The sequence below is a fragment of the Danio rerio genome, chromosome 5, assembly GCF_049306965.1.
Source record: "Danio rerio strain Tuebingen ecotype United States chromosome 5, GRCz12tu, whole genome shotgun sequence".
Taxonomy (NCBI): domain Eukaryota; kingdom Metazoa; phylum Chordata; class Actinopteri; order Cypriniformes; family Danionidae; genus Danio; species Danio rerio.
The window spans coordinates 76,692,501-76,702,500 of record NC_133180.1 but is presented as its reverse complement, the minus strand read 5'-3'; the positions used below and the strand labels follow the sequence as shown (position 1 = coordinate 76,702,500).

The window sequence follows — 10,000 nt, the reverse complement described above, 5'->3', positions numbered from 1 at the left end:
TTATTTATTTATTTATTTTTTGTTTGTATTTTTTTATTTATTTAGTTATTTATTTATACATTTTACTTTATTTATTTTGTACTTATTTATTTATTATTTGTTGTTTATTTATTAATTTACTTTATTTTTGTACATATTTATTGTTGTTTATTAATTGATTTTCTTAATTTTATTTTGTTTATTTTTTTTACTTATTTATTTATCTATTTGTTTGTTTGTTTGTTTGTTTTATGTTATTATTATTTATTTTGTTTATTTAGCAAGTTACATTTTATTTATCCTTTTTATTTATTGTTGTTTATTGATTTTGTTATTAGTTTTTGTACATATGTATTTATTTATTTATTTATTTATTGTTATTTATTTATTTATTTATTTAATTTTTTATCTTAAATTCTTGTACTCATTTATTTTATTTTATTTTATTTTTGTATTTATAGTAGATAGTCACAGATCCAGAACCCCACTGTAGAATTTTTGAATAGGGTACAATGGGAATAATGAATATTATTTTGATATTATTATATGACAACAGAACAGTGGCTTACATATAAACCATTAACCCAGCAATGAAAACACTCAGTGTTTACAAGATTTCATTAATAAATCAGATTATTTCCCAGTAGTAGCATTAAATTTGATTATATATGTATCTGAGTACCTTATTTTTATGCTGCTTGCCATGTTTAATAAATTATTAAACACTCAAGAAGAGAATTATAACATTTAGAACCATTATTTATTATCCCTTTTATGCTATTTACTTTTGCTGCTCGACATGAGGACACATGTTTATATTTATTTGGGTCAGAAAAGCTTTTGAATTTGCTCTATATTACTTCCATTACTGTATGAAAATGTTTGCTCGCTCTGGATGCACTTAAGTCTGTAGAAAATATGTGCTTCTGCCACAAATCACACATGTTAACAATAACAAAAAAAGAGAGAAAGTAGGTTAATGTGTTTACATGCTGGACAAAAACGGTGTAAGAAAAATTGTATTAAATTAAATAAAGTAAAAAATTTAGATGAATATAATATATATATATATATATATATATATATATATATATATATATATATATATATATATATATATATATATATATATATATATATATATATATATATATATAATAAAATAAAAATATGAAAGTAAGTTAAATACAAAAGAAAAATTTACATTTAATTTAATTACATTTTTATTTTTTTATTTAATTTAATTTATTTGCATTCATTTAATTTTTAAAGTTATTTTATTAGTTTATTTATGACTGATAAGTTTATTGTTTGTACTTTTGCCTTTAATAGCCTTACTCTGTGAAAAGAAAGCAGGCTAATGCATTTACAAAAATAAAAAAATAAATGAATGAATGAATGAATGAATGAATGAATGAATGAATGAATGAATGAATGAATGAATGAATGAATGAATGAATGAATGAATGAATGAATGAGTAAATTAATTTAATAGCCTTACTCTGTGAAAAGGAAGCAGGTTAATGCATTTACATACATGAATGAACGAACTAACGAACTAACGAAAGAACGAACGAACGAACGAACGAAAGAACGAACGAACGAATGCAAGCAAGCAAGCAAGCAAGATTTACTTCCCAAAAAAATAATCATAGCAATTTGCATTAGTAGATTTTAGGTCAAATGTATTGCATGCCCTAAAATCAAGCTTGTATTAATCTTGTAATATTTACTTACTGTTTATTCTAATGCTCTTGTGATTAATTAAAGGTTAATTCATTGTATTTAGTTTTAAAACATTTTTTTTACATTTAAATTTATAAAGCAAATATTACTAGTTAAAAGTTTGTATATTTCATTGATTGTGTTTCTTCATTTTTTTTACTTTGTTTTATCAATGTATATTGCTTACTATATTTATAAAATAAATAGTAAATAAAAAATAAAGTAACAAAAACAATTAAATTTAATTTAAATTTAATTAAAAAATAAAAACTGAACTAAAATGAAAATTAAAATAATAAAATAAAAATACATATTTTTGTCTACATCTTTAATAGCTAAAATAATTATTTGCATTATTAATTTATGCAACAATAGCATGTTATTTTATCAGATTCACATGCACATGCATTGTTGACTAATAATGCATAAATGGGTTAAGAATATGAATGTATTGCTAAATGTGATGTCTGCTCTGGCTAAATTTTAAAAGTTTTGCAGCAGATTTGCTCAAAATAGAATATGAATCATTGCTGATAACTGCTTATATTTATAAATATTCAGATGAGCTGTCAGTATCCAATGGATGTCTATCAGTTCAAAGAAATATTAATTTCCTGCTGTCATCCTATTGTGCATTACTATTCAGAGCCCACACAAAAATCTGCACAGTTAGTAACCAATAATAGCACATGCACATGCAACTTAGCACAAATATTGACCCTATTAAGAATTAGAAACAACAGAAATGCCAACTGACCCAGCCGTGGCTCGAACCGGCACCTTCTTGCTGTAAGGATATTGTGCTACCCACTGTGCCACCATGCTGCCAAAAATAAAATATGAATAAATAAAATAAAACAATAGAATAAAGCAAAATAAATAAATAAATAAATAATAAAGTAGTAAAATATAACAACAATACATACATATATATATATATATTAAATTGCATTAAATAAATAAATAAATATTAAAAAATAAATAACAATAAAATAAAAATCAAAACAGAATAAAATAACACAAATTAATAATTAATATATATTTAAAAATAAGTAAATACATGTAAAAAAAATTATAAAAAATAAACTAAATAAAATGAAAAACAAAAATAAAATAACACAAATAATAAATAGCTAAAATACTAAAACTAAAATAATAAAATGAAACAAAACAACCAAAATAAATATAAATCATAAGATAAAATAAATGAATGAATAAATAAATAATAAAATGAAGTAAAATACAAAACAAGTAAATGTAAATAAAAAGTTCAAATTAAATAAAAAAAGAAAAAAGAAAAAGAAAAGAACAAAAATAAATGAACACAAATAAATAAATAAAATATAAATAAAACAAATGAATACATTTATAACTAAATAAATATTTAAATAAAATACAAAACAAAAGTAAAATAACACAAATAAATGAATGCCTAAAATATGAATAAAGTAAAATAAAACAATAAAACAAAACATAACAAAAATAAATATAAATGAATGAATGAATGAATGAATGAATGAATGAATGAATGAATGAATGAATGAATGAATGAATGAATGAATGAAACAAAAAGTAAAATACAAAAAAATAAAACAATTGAGGTCAATGTCTACTGGAGCGGTGAGAAAATGATGTCAATATTTTCATTTTGAAATGAGTTGTCTTTATGAGGATTAGTTGAGGGATGAGTTGACAGTGAGTTTGCTGATTTCCACCTGTGCAGTAACACAGTGTGCACCTGCAGGATTCATCTAAGCATTCTCCAGTACAGTGTGTCTGTGCTTTCATGCACTCAATGGTTTGCTAAAGCTCAAAGCAGAGGGAAAATAATGCACTTATTTTCCGCAAGACCACAATCTTCTTCACAGGCTGGAGAACAGACGTTTCAGAAAGCCTCTGTGATGATTCTCTGTGCCAGTCCTTCCTTTTCTTTAGTGTTTGGGCTTTTTGAAGCCAACAAAAGGATGTTTGAGCCGAGCGTATAATGACCAGAGGTGTGTTTCAGCGTGCGCTTTTTACTCCGTGGCCCTGTTTAAAAGGACAAACTAAATAAGGACACTACTTCATCTGACACACACACATGCACAGACACATATACCGACAAGCAGAATGCAGATTCATTTGTTTTGTTTTTTTGTGTTTTTGTTTTTGTTTTGTTTTTGTTTTTAGGGGTCAGATGGCATTTCTGTGTGGAGTTTGCATGTTCTCCCCCCGCTTGAAGGGCATCCACGTAAAAAAAACATGCTAGATAAGTTGGCGGTTCATTCCGCTGTGGTGACCCCAGATTAATACAGGAACTAAGCCGAAAATTAATTAATGACTGAATGAATGAATAATTTAGTTTAGTTTAGTTTAGTTTAGTTTAGTTTAGTTTGTTTTTTGTCTTGTTTTGTTCAGTTTTTTCTGTTTTGCTATGTTTTTTGTTTTGTTTTGTTTTTGTTTTGTTTTGTTTTTATTTAGTTGTTTCTATTTTATTTTGTTGTTTTTCTGTTTTGTTTTTTTACTTTTTGTTTGTTTTGTTTTGTTGTTTTATTTAGTGTTTTGTTTTGCATTTTGTTTAGTTTTTAGTTTTTGTGTATTTTGTTTTGTTTTGTTGCTAAATTTTGTTTTGTTTCATTTTGTTTAGTGATTTGTTTTGTTTTTTGTTTTGTTTTGTTTTGTTTTTCAATTTTTATTTGGTTTTTTGTTTTGTTTTGCATTTTGTTTTGTTTTTTGTTTTGTTGTTTAGTATTTTGTTTTGTTTTGTTTTGTTTTGTTGTTTAGTGTTTTGTTTTGTTTTGTTTTGTTTTGTTTTGTTTTGTTTTGTTTTTGTGTTTTGTTTTGTTTTGTTTTTGTGTTTTGTTTTGTTTTGATTAGTTTTGCATTTTATTTAGTTTTTTAGTTTTGTTGTTTTTTGTTTTGTTTTTTGTGTATTTCATTTTTTTTAATTTCATTTTGATTTGTTTATTTTGTTTAGTGATTTGTTTTTTTGTTGTTTTTAGTTTGTTTATTTTGTTTTATTTTAGTTTGTTTGTAATTTTGTTTTGTTTCTTGTTTTGTTTTTACATAGTAATGTTATATATTAAAATGTTTTATCCTGAAAAGGTCTGACAGCAGACACAACACAAGTTAAACTGTGTAACCTCTTATCGCAGTGTGTGTTTCTCCACTTGAGTTCTTCACATCACTTCAGCAGATTTTTATATGTACAATCATCTCTTGTGCAATGATCTCTTTACTGTCTGCAAATCCATCGTGTAATGTGTTCTGCGTGCACACACACACACACACACACACACACACACACACACACACTGCTCATGATCATAACACTCATTAAACACCAGGCTTCATATTACTGATATTATTAATGCACTTTTGGCCATATGCATCCATGGAAACAGTTTGAGGAAATGAGTCATTAGCGGCAAAGAGCCAGTAATGATCCAACAAACAGCATTCTGGAGAATTGTGTTTGTGCAGAATGGAACTTAATTTCTGGTGATATTTGCTTTCGGCAAATTAGAGAAAGGCTTGTTTTGTTTCAATAGCTTTCAGTTACTTTCATTAGCAAATCACTGGCAAATATTATGCAATGTTTGAGCATTTTGATCATTTAAAATATGAGCATGCACGCAATTAATCAAAATTAACCATGTTGTGCATTCTGAATATTTCAGAGATATTAGCTGATGCATTTTTTACTGAACATTGTTATAAAGTGGCGAGGCAGTGGCGCAGTAGGTAGTGCTGTCGTCTCGCAGCAAGAAGGTCGCTGGGTCGCTGGTTCAAACCTCGGTTCAGTTGGCGTTTCAAATTGTCTGTTGTGTGTATGTGTGTGTTTCCGTTTCCCAGAGATGGGTTGCGGCTGGAAGGGCATCCACTGCGTAAAAGTAAGTTGGCGGTTCATTCCGCTGTGGCGACCCCAGATTAATAAAGGGACTAAGCCGACAAGAAAATGAATGAATGAATGAATATTATAAAGTGTACAATATTTCCCACATTAAGGTTGAACATGGACTTTAAACATTCATTAATTTTTTCTTCGGGTTAGTCCCTTTTTTATTAGGGGTCGCTACCGCAGAATGAACCGCCAACTATTCCTGCATATTGTTTACGCAGCGGATGCCCTTACAGCTGCAACCCAGTACTGGGAAACACCCATACACTCTCGTTTAGTTGGTTAGTTAGTTAGTTAGTTAGTGGTTGGCTGGTTGGTTGGTTGGCAAGTTAGTAAGTTAGTTATTAAGATAGTTAGTAAGCACGTTGGTTAGTTAGTTAGTTAGTTAGTTAGTTAGTTAGTTAGTTAGTTAGTTAGTTAGTTAGTTAGTTAGTTAGTTAGTTAGTTAGTTAGTTAGTTAGTTAGTTAGTTAGTTAGTTAGTTAGTTAGTTAGTTAGTTAGTTGTTGTTTGGTTGGTTGGTTGGTTGGTTGGTTGGTTGGTTGGTTGGTTGGTTGGTTGGTTGGTTGGTTGGTTAGTGGTTGGTTGGCAAGTTAGTAAGATAGTAAAATAGTTAGTAAGCAAGTTGGTTGGTTGTTTGGTTGGTTGGCTAGTGAGTAAATTAATTAGTTAGTTAGGTAGGTAGGTAGGTAGGTAGGTAGGTAGGTAGGTAAGGAAGGTTGGTTTGTTGGTTGATTGTTGTTTTTTTTTTGGTAAGTTAGAAAGTAAGTTGGTTGGTTGGTAAGTCATTTAGTAAGTTAGTTAGTTTTTTTGTTCGTTAGTTGGTTTTTCATTTATTGGTTGGTTGGTTGGTTGGTTAGTTTATTAGTAAATTACTTGGTTGTTTGGTTTGTTTGTTTGCTAGTTAGTTAGTTAATTAGGTTGGTAGGTAGGTAGGTAGGCAGGTAAGGAAGGTTGGTTGGTTGGTTGGTTGGTTGATTGTTGTTTTTTGTGTAAGTTAGAAAGTAAGTTGGTTGGTTGGTAAGTCATTTAGTAAGTTAGTTTTTTTGTTCGTTAGTTGGTTTTTCATTCATTGGTTGGTTGGTTAATTGGTTAGTTTATTAGTTAATTACTTGGTTGTTTGGTTTGTTTGTTTGCTAGTTAGTTAGTTAGTTAGGTTGGTAGGTAGGTAGGTAGGTAGGTAAGGAAGGTTGGTTGGTTGGTTGATTGTTGTTTTTTGTGTAAGTTAGAAAGTAAGTTGGTTAGTTGGTTGGTTGGCTTGTAAGTAAGTCATTTGGTAAGTTAGTTGGTTTGTTATTTCGTTTGTTTGTTTTGGTTAGTTAGTTCATTAGTTAATTATTTGGTTGTTTAGTTAGTTAGTTAGTTAGTTAGTTAGTTGGTTAGTTAGTTAGTTAGTTAGTTAGTTAGTTAGTTAGTTAGTTAGTTAGTTAGTTAGTTAGTTAGTTAGTTAGTTAGTTAGTTAGTTAATTAGTTAGTTAGTTAGTTAGTCAGTTAGTTAGTTAGACACTGTATGCACTATTTGTAAATATATTTTATATAAAGCAGTTTGTTTATTCTTCAAAAATCACAGGTTTTATGTTCCACTGTAGACAAAAAATCCCTTCATAAACTGTGAGTGAGCCTGGTCGTGATGTGCAGATGCTCTTCCCGCAGACTGACGCTGGGTTTCAGTCGTGTCTCTTCTGAGATCTGCATGAGGACGAGCTCTCCGCTAATGAATATTGACATGCCAATCTGAGAAAAGAGGCTCAGGGCCTGTGTCTGACCCACACCAGCACAGCGCCTGCTTTTAGAGGCATTCAGTGCAGGACAGCAGAGATGAAGATCATCCATCAGAGATGACGGCTCGAGGGGGCCCATACTTAAAACGCAGCCTGCATCCAAACATGCATTCACTCGCTGCACTGAAAAAAGTGTTGCATGCAGAACTGTTGCAAACAATTTATTTGTGTTGAATTTAAACAAACAAATTAGGTTTAATAATGTTCAACTCAATTTGTTTGTTTACAACCACTTAACGTAAAAAAAATTGAGTAAATCCAAGGAATCATCTTTGAATAATTTTTTTCAGTGTAGAGAGCACTATGATGATGATGATGATGATGATGAAGATGATAATAATAAGTTAACAGGATTAAATGGCACACATTGCAGCCAACTTTACTACCAAAGATGAGTCATCATAATAAGATAAACTACTGTAAATGAACATTGTTAAATGAACTGTTGAAAAACATGCATGTGGAAAGACCTTAAATCAACTTATACATATATGTATGAGTTTTGTATGTCAAGTCCATCCGTCATTTTTCAAACTAAAATCAAAAGCATGCACTTCATAACAAAGTGCATTGTATATCAATAAAACTTATTATAATGTGCTAATATGAAATTATTTTTTCATAGAATTTTTAATTGCCATTTTAGAGCCATTTTAACTATGCATTTCATTGCATTGCATATTAAGTGCTGAAGGAAGGATTAAATAATTAATCGATCAATCAATCAATCAGGGCGAGGCAGTGGCACAGTAGGTAGTGCTGTCGCCTCACAGCAAGAAGGTCGCTGGGTCGCTGGTTCGAACCTTGGCTCAGTTGGGGTTTCTGTGTGGAGTTTGCATGTTCTCCCTGCATTCGCGTGGGTTTCCTCCGGGTGCTCCGGTTTCCCCCACAGTCCAAAGACATGCGGTACAGGTGAATTGGGTAGGTTAAATTGTCCATAGTGTATGAGTGTATGTGTGAATGTGTGTGTGGATGTTTCCCAGAGATGGGTTGCGGCTGGAAGGGCATCAGCTGCATAAAAACTTGCTGGATAAGTGGGCGGTTCATCCCGCTGTGGCGACCCCAGATTATTAAAGGGACTAAGCCGACAAGAAAATGATGAATGAATGAATGAATGAATGAATGAATGAATGAATGAATGAATGAATCAATCAATCAATCAATAAATCAATCATCCATCAACCAACCAATCATCCATCCATCCAACCAACAAAATCAATCAATCAATCAATCAATCAATCTATCAACCAGATAAATCAACCGACCAATCATCCATCCAACAACCAAATCAATCAATCAATCAATCAATCATCCAACCAACCAATCATCCAACCAATCATCCATCCAACCAACCAAATCAATCAATCAATCAATCATCCAACCAACCGATCATCCAACCAATTAGTCATCCAACAAACCAAATCAATCAATCAATCAGTCAACTAGATCAAACAATCATCCAACCAACCAATCAATCATCCATCCAATCTATCAAACCAATCAATCAATCAATCAACCAACCAACCAATCATCCAACCAACTAACCATCCGTCCAACCAACCAATCAATCAATCATTTAAACATCCAACCAACCAACAAATCATCCGTCCAACCAACCGACCAACCAAATCACTCAACCAACCAATCAATCAACCAATCAAACAACAAATGTTTTGAAAAACATTATGAGGCTGTAAATAATAATGAAAGGTCCAGAGAGCTGTAAACATCCTTTGATTCCTGTAGAGATGATGTGTTTGTGTCCACACGAGCAGCTCGTCTTCTGGAAACTTCCAAATCGGTGTCAGTGTAAAGCAGTAAAGCAGAAGAATGGGCCGTGATTCATCCACAGAGACGTGCAAGTCTCGTATCGAATTATAGAAAGCGTCAGTCAGTGTCAGGCACTGCCATTAAGCATGGTCCAACCAGATATTAGCTTTAACTCAGTCTTCAAGAACAAAGCCAAATCCATCATTTCGAAAGATCTGGGCTTCCCTCGGTGCAATATTACATTCAGATCGATAATGCGAAAGCATGCTGTGCTCAAACAAGGCAGTGACAGAGAATACAAAAACGTTGTTTTCACTTTACAGCGGTTAAAAGTAAATGCATCATATTTTTAGAGGAGTCGCTGAGTTTTGCTAGCATTTACATGTTTTCTCTGCACGTGACATTATAGGACAAATATGCATTAAATGTGCAAAACAACAACATCAGCTGTAAAGCGTGCATGAGGAGATGTTGGGAAAAGGAGAACCCAGTCTAGGAGGGTCGAGAAGAACTCTTTGTTGAGATGTGTTAGTAGTTCTGCAGTCAAACAGCATCTACAAGAAGTCCATGAGTCTGCAAGAGCCTTCGAGAGGGGTCTGGATGCAGACCTGGTGCAGTGCAATCTGAGCTGCATCCAATGCTTTTTAATGGGCTCATCTATCCCCACCCCTAACCCTACCCCTAACAGTGATGTCACTTACTCAAGTTGTGTCTGACATTGCATCGCTGAGTGACTCAATCTCAGCTTGCATCATCAAGGCTGCATCCAGATACTGTTGGAGCCTACAGGCATCTATTACAGTGACAAGAGCAGTCTCAAATGAGTCCAATTTGTCCATAGCCTATTATTTGTTTTAGGAGGGGCAT

At 31.5% G+C, this 10,000-nt stretch overlaps 1 protein-coding gene across 1 annotated transcript in view; it reads left to right on the top strand.

Annotated features, from left to right (window-relative positions):
• astn2 (astrotactin 2) overlaps positions 1-10,000 on the top strand; it is a 574,772-nt gene that overhangs the window by 428,800 nt on the left and 135,972 nt on the right. The gene's annotated exons all lie outside the window — the stretch shown is intronic.